Here is a 7,761-nt window from a genome sequence, read left to right as displayed (position 1 = left end):
TTCTGTTGATGTGTATTTGTCCCAGTCTGTGGCTTGCCCGCTCCCTCTCGGTGGTGGGTTGGATGACTGTGTGTCCTTGGACATAACCTGGTCCAACTTACGCATCTTGCACATGTGGACAGAGCGTTCTGGAGCCTGTTTCAGGAGAGAGGGCTCAAGGCTGCCCCCAAAGGCGTTAACCTCCATGGATTTTTTTCACTTTATAAACTTTATTATCGATAAAGCTGATTGGAGAACATGAATTTGGATTTTGAGGTCCAAAAAATTTGTAATGTCATCTCTATTCATGGTTTGACCTTGGGACAACCCATCTGAAGGACAGCCTACGTCTGCAGAGCAGCACGGCCCCCAGGATGGCCCCCTTGTATCAGACGGGAGGGGAGAGAAGAGAGCAAGTCCCCAGAGTTGGGCACCTTGTGAACAAACCAGTGTCCTGCAGCCAGGACATAGGGGCAGGTTAGTGTCGGAGCCTCATCACCCGCCCAGCAGACTCTGCACACCTGGCGAGGAGGGGCGAGCGCCTCTGGGTAGATGTTGCTTCCTCTTGGACTGAACGGAAGGCCCCTCCCCACCTGTGTTCCCTGGGGTCCTCAGCCCACTGGATGGAAGCCAGGGTGGGCTGGGAGGGCACCAACCCTTGTCAAGGCTGTCCCCTCACCCACTGCTCCTCTGGCTCCTGGTTCCATGACTTCTGGCTTCCACCCAAGAAGGTTTTGAACAGCTGAGAACCCTGCAATAATTAACCCAAGAGTTCAGTCTCCCTGGCCAGGGAGACCCCCAGCAGCTGGGCAGGAGACCAAAATAGAACAGAACCAGCCATCTAAACTGCTGGGCTTGGGAAAACACAACTTCTAGGTCGAGCTTCTGAGACAGAACACAGTCCCTGTCCACAGCCCAAGGCCTTGTTCCCCCTCCTGCGGCCAACCAGGTGGCTGCCTTCCCGTGCACCTGTGGCAGGAGTGACAGGACAGGCCTGAAAAACAGCCACTGAAGTCCACATAGCCATCGGGAGAGGTCCCTGCCCAGAGATTTGTCAGACAGTGTGTGAGGTCACTCGCTCGGTGCCTGCGCCTGGTGGGTTTTGTCTGGCTGGATGACTCCGGGAGATGGGGTAGCATGGCCCTTAGGGAGGGGACCTTCCCTTTCTCCCTCGTAGGACTTACTATTAGAGGGAGCACAAGAGTTCTCACGCCCACCCCCCGGGTCCCCCATCTCAGGACAGACTGCAGTCTTTTGCTCAGAAGATGCCACACCATTCAGGTGCACTTGGCTCCCCGACAGCCGGTGTGTCCTTGGGGAGCATGTTCAAACCTGACACAGCAGAACCTGAGAAAACCCCCATCTGAATCTGGCGACAAATATTCAGGCACCTGCTTCAGATCTCAGGTCTTTTTTTTTTTTTTTTTTTAACAAATTGGGTCACGTGAATTTACCATTTTTTTTGTGGGTCACAAAAGTTCATTTCATATGGTTCAACCTAACATATCCCAGGATTGGGCTGATGGCCATTGCAGGAGCGGTGAGAAGCTCAGTGGGAGGGGCAGGGCAGGAGTCGAATCCCAGGTCTGAGTCCTGGCTCCACTCTTCACTGGCTGCAGACTGGCCTCTGTGCCTCATTGTCCTGCAAAGTGGTGATCAAATAGCACCCACTCCTTTGATTGTTATGAGACTCCACTAGTTAATACAGGTACAGCTTCCAGAACAGTGCCTGGCACGTGCCTAGTGAGAGCTCAGTAATGGTTAGTAGTTTGTGGGAACAGTGTCAGTAACTGAAGGCAGGTATGGGTGGTGGAGAGAACAGCAGAGGAATAAGTAGCCACCCTAATAGTCCTGTCTTACAAAGCGAATAGTTGACAGATGGTGTAAAAAGTTACTGAGTACAAAACTTGTATTCTAAAAGTGACAAAACCGTTGGAAAAATAAAGTAGACCTGCCCTGGTTGGTTTGGCTCAGTGGATAGAGTGTCAGCCTGTGGACTGAAGGGTCCTGGGTTCGATTCCAGGCAAGTTGCGGGCTTGATCCCCAGTAGGGGGTGTGCAGGAGGCAGCCAATCAATGATTCTCTCTCATCATTGATGTTTTGCTTTCTCCCTCTCTCTCCCTGAAATCAATAAAAATATATTTTTTAAAAAGTTGGAAGACTTCACTTCCTGATTTCAAAACTCAGTGCAACATTAAAGTAATAAAAACATGGTGTCACTGGCACAAGACAGGCATGTAGATTCATGGAATAGACGATCCAAAAAGAAGTTTTTACATCAATGGTCAGTTGATTTTTGACAAGGGTGCCAAACCAGTCCATGGGGAAGGAAAGTGTCTTCAACCAATTGGTGCTGGAACAGCTGGCTCTCTACACACAAAAGAATGAAGTGGGATTCTTACCTCACAGCATCTACACTGCAGTAATTCAAAATGGGTCAAAAGCCCAAATATAAGAAATAAGACTTATTTAAGAAATCATTGGGGTAAATCTTGATGACCTTGGATTTAGCAATGGTTTCTTAGATCTGATCTCAAAAGCACAAGCAAAAGAAACAAATAAATGGAAGTTCATCAAAATTGAAAGCTTTTTGTATCAAAGACACAAGAAAGTGAAAGGACACCCCACAAAAAGGGAGAAAATATTTTCAAATCCTATATCTGATATGTCTAGTGTCCAGAATATATAAAGGACTCCTCCAACCAAGAGGCCAACAGTTCGAGTTCCAGTTAGGCCACATGCCTGGGTTGTGGGCTCAATCCCCTGTGGGGGGCATACAGGAGGCAGCCTATCAATGATGTTTCTCTCATCGATGTTTCTATCTCCCTCTCTCTCAAAAATAAAAAATCAATAAAAAATATATTAAAAGACTCCTCCAACTCAACAAAAAGACCACCCAATTTAAAAATGGGCAAAGGATCTGAATCTACATTTCTCCAAAGCAGATACACACTGGACAGACAAGTACATTAAAAACACTTAACAGAACTTGCCATCACACAAATGCAATCAAAACCACAATTAGGTCCTACAGCACACCCACAGGGATGGCTGTGAGCCAAACAACCAAGTGAGAGCAAGTGTAGGCGAGCATGCGGACAGCCCGGGCTCCCCTGCATTCCTGGAGGGAGGGAATGTAAACGGTGCAGCTGCTGTGGAAAGTCTGGCAGCTGCTCACCAAGTCAATCACCATGTGGCCCAGCAGTTCTATTCCTAGGCATGGACCCAAGAGAAAGGAAAACGTATGTCCACACAAAAATGTGCATGAGTGTTCGTTCACAGCAACGTTAACCATAACAGCCAAAAGGTAACAACATAAATGTTCACCAACCGATGAATGGATAAATAAAATGTATTTCACACAGTGACATTTTATTTGACAACTAGGGGCCTAGTGCACGAATTCGTGCACCTTGAAAGGAACTGTGGGCTGAGAGGCTGTGGTAGGCACAGAAGCAGATCTCAGTCCATCCTCCTTGCCCCTGCCCAGCCCCTCCCTCTGTGGCCCCCAGTTCACTGTCTGCCATAAACCCCACTCCCGCTGCCGCTCACATGTGCTGACAGTGTCAGCCCTGCTCTCACCCGCTGATGGCGCCAAGCAATCAGGACTGGTGCTGGGCACCAGCAGCAGGTGCGAGTGGCGGCTCCGGCACCGACTGCGGGTGTGAGCGGTGGCTCTGGTGCCAACAGCAGGTGCAAGCGCCGGGTGGGACCACAGTGCGCAATAGCAAAGAATTTTCAGTAACCACCAGAGGCTCACTCCATGACAGCAACCAGTGCCCTGCCTTGGTCTGGCGCCCCTGCTCACCTGCTCCACCATTCTGCCACGGCCGACGTCCACCATTCTCTGCATGTGCTCCCTGGTGGTCAGCGCGTGTCATAGCGACCGGTTGTTTGGTTCTGCCATTCTGTCTATTTGCATATTCGCCTTTTATTATGTAGGATAAAAAGAAGCAAGCATGTTACTACATGGATGGACCTGAAAACATGCCAAGTGAAGGAAGCCAGTCACAAAGGACCATGCATGATATGATTCCATTATATAAAATGAGGCCCAGTGCATGGAATTTGTGCATTGGTGGGGGCGTGGCATCCGGGGATTGGCCCGCTTTGGGAGCACCACTCATCCTGGTCAGCTGAGCGGCTGTGGACCCGCCCTCTGAGTGGCTGCTCCCACTGTGGAGAGCACCGCTCATCCCGGTCAGCCAAGCAGCACTCCCACTGTGGGAGCACACTGACCACCAGAGGGTAGCTCCTGCGTTGAGCTTCTGCCCCCTGGTCGTCAGTGGGGTCATTCTGATTGTTCTGCCATTCGGTCGCTGGGCTTTTACTATATAGGATGTGTAGAACAGGCAAATCTAGAGAGACAGGAAGTGGATTAGTGGTGGTCTGGGGCTGGGGAGTGTGGAAGCATTGATGTGGGGACTGATGGCTAGAGGGCGTGAAGTTTCTATGGTGATAAACATATTCTAAAATTGACTTTTTGTGAATGTACTAAAAGCAATTGAATTGTACCCTTTTTAAAAATATTTTTTAATGATTTTAGAGAGAGAGAAACATTGATGTGAGAAAAACATCAATCGCTTGCCTCCTGCAAGTTTGCAAACCAGGCATATGCCCTGATCAGGAATCAAACTTGTGAACTTTTGGTGCATGGAATGATGCTCAACCAGCCGAGCCACACTGGCCAGGGCTGGATTGTACACTCCAATGGGTGAATTGTATGCTATGTGAATTGTATCAATAAAAACTGTTACAAATAAAAAGTTATTTAAACAAACATTGGATTTAATTTTATTGTATAACATAGATACTGTTTTAAAGGTCATAAATCAGGAAAGAAAAATGCAAAATACTGCCTACATTATGAAGATGGACACCATGAGAATAAGAAGTGAGCTTGTTGCCCTAACCGGTTTGGCTCAGTGGAGCATCAGCCTGCGGACTCAAGGGTCCCGGGTTCGATTCCGGTCAAGGGCATGTACCTTGGTTGCAGGCACATCCCCAGTGGGGGGTATGCAGGAGGCAGCTGATCGATGTTTCTCTCTCATCGATGTTTCTAACTCTCTATCCCTCTCCCTTCCTCTCTGTAAAAAATCAATAAAATATATTTTTTAAAAAAGTGAGCTTGTCTGAGGAATTGCCTCTGGGACCTGGACCTGGGGTGGGAAGAGGCGGAGGCTGCTCTTCTCTGGCCACCACTTTGTCATCCTGTGGGTGAGGAGACGTTTCCTCCCAGTGTCCTGGACCCAGAAGACCCACCGGCCAGTCCCGCATCTCCCAGACTCGCCCCATTGTCTGTCGGATCACGTGCCAGTTCCTGAGCTGCAAACCTTCTCTGGTGGCTTCGGGGACTCGGTGAAGTGGCAGCCAACGTCTCCAAAGCAGAAGTGTATTTCCTCACAGCCTGGAGGCTGAAAGGCGGAGATCCAGGCTGGGCAGGGTTGGTTCCTCCTGAGGCCTCTCTCCTGGGCTTGTAGATGACCACGTTCCCCCGGTGTCCTCACGTGGTCTTTCTTTGGTGCAAATGCATCTCTGGTTTCTTCTTATAAGGACCAATCATATTACGTTTGAACTTGCTATGGACTGAATATTTGTGTCCCCTGACTCCTGCCACACACAAAAAATATGTATGTCTAAGTCCTAACCCGCAATATGATGGTATGTGGAGGTGGACCCCGCACAATGAATTAGTGCCCTTAGAAGAAGAGACAGGAGAGAGCTTGTCCACCCCCTCCTCACACTCCATTGTCTACAAGCCAGGAAGCAGGCAGTCACCTTAAACTTGGATTTCTAGCCCCCAGACTGTGAGAAATATGGGTCTGGTGTCTAAGCCAGGGCCCCACTCATGTACAAGAAACACTTACTCTGAACCCTGGCCAGTAGCTCAGTTGGTTAGAGCGTCATCCCGATATGCCAAGGTTTCAGGCTCAGTTCATGGTCAGGACACAAACAAGAATCAACCAATGAATGCATACATAAGTGAACAACAAATCGATGTCTCCTCACCCCTTTCTCTCTCCCTTCCTCCCTCGCTAAAAATCAATTAAAAATTTTCTGTAAAGGAAACCTTGCCTGGCCAGCATGGCTCAGTGATTGAGGGTCAACCCATGAACCAGGAGGTCACGGTTCAATTCCCAGTGAGGGCACATGCCTGGGTTGTGGGCTCGATCCCCAGTAGGGGGCGTGCAGGAGGCAGCCGATCAATGATTCTCATCATTGATGTTTCTATCACTCTCTCCCTCTCCCTTCCTCTCTGAAATCAATAAAAATATTTTAAAAAGAAAAAGAAAACAAAAAGAAATACTTATTCTGACACTTGTTAAAATAAGAAAGACTTATTGCAGACTACGGGTGGGAATAGGACAGAGAGATGGCGCTCAACTCTGAATACAACAAAGACAGCTGAGGATCAGAGTCTAAGTGTGGTGTCATGCAGGATGGACAGAGTCTTGCTGAACTCACCTAACCTGATTCTAGCCTAAGGCAGGCCAAAGTGGGGAGGTGGGGGGTGGGGGGTGTCTTTAAACTGACTTAGCAGGAGCATTCTTGCTAAAAGTTGGCTGGGGCAGGCTAAACACAAGGAGGTGCATGGAGGCCTGTGGAAAAGGGGGCTGAGGAAACTGAACAAAGTTTAATCCAGGGTAGAGTCTTGGGCCACCCCAATAGCCTCATATTCACTAAGTCTCCCCTTCATTTATTTTTAAATTAAATCTTTATTGTTCAGATTATTACAGTTGTTCCTCTTTTTTCCCCCTATAGCTCCCCTCCACCCGGTTCCCACCCCACCCTCTGCCCTTACCCCCCACCCCCACTGTCCTCATCCATAGGTGTACGATTTTTATCCAGTCTCTTCCCGCACCCCCCACACTCCTTTCCCCCCCAAGATAGTCAGTCCACTCCCTTTCTATGCCCCTGATTCTATTACATTCACCAGTTTATTCTGTTCATCAGATTATTTATTCACTTGATTTTTATTTTTTATTTTTTAAATATATTTTATTGACTTTTTACAGAGAGGAAGGGAGAGGGATAGAGAGTTAGAAACATCAATCAGCTGCCTCCTGCACACCCCCTACCGGGGATGTGCCCGCAACCAAGGTACATGCCCTTGACCAGAATTGAACCCGGGAGCCTTGAGTCCGCAGGCGACGCTCTATCCACTGAGCCAAACCGGTTAGGGCTCACTTGACTTTTAGATTCACTTGTTGATAGATGTGTATTTGTTGTTCATAATTTGTATCTTTACCTTTTCCTTCTTCTTCCTCTTCTTAAAGTATACCTTTCAGCATTTCATATAATACTGGTTTGGTGGTGATGAACTCCTTTAGCTTTTCCTTATCTGTGAAGCTCTTTATCTGACCTTCAATTCTGAATGTTAGCTTTGCTGGGTAAAGTAATCTTGGTTGTAGGTTCTTGCTATTCATCACTTTGAATATTTCTTTCCACTCCCTTCTGGCCTGCATAGTTTCTGTTGAGAAATCAGCTGACAGTCATATGGGTACTCCCTTGTAGGTAACTGACTGTCTTTCTCTTGCTGCTTTTAGGATTCTCTCCTTGTCTTTTGCTCTTGGCATTTTAATTATGATGTGTCTTGGCGTGATCCTCTTTGGATTCCTTTTGTTTGGGGTCTCTGCGCTTCCTGGACTTGTAAGTCTATTTCTTTCACCAGGTAGGGGAAGTTTTCTGTCATGATTTCTTCAAATAGGTTTTCATATCTTGCTCTCTCTCTTCTTCTGGCATCCCTATAATCGGATGTGGTACGCTAGAAGCTGTCCCAGA

The sequence above is a fragment of the Myotis lucifugus genome, unplaced genomic scaffold, assembly GCF_000147115.1.
Source record: "Myotis lucifugus unplaced genomic scaffold, Myoluc2.0 scaffold_520, whole genome shotgun sequence".
NCBI classification, from domain to species: Eukaryota; Metazoa; Chordata; class Mammalia; order Chiroptera; family Vespertilionidae; genus Myotis; species Myotis lucifugus.
Note: the sequence above shows the minus strand (reverse complement) of the source record.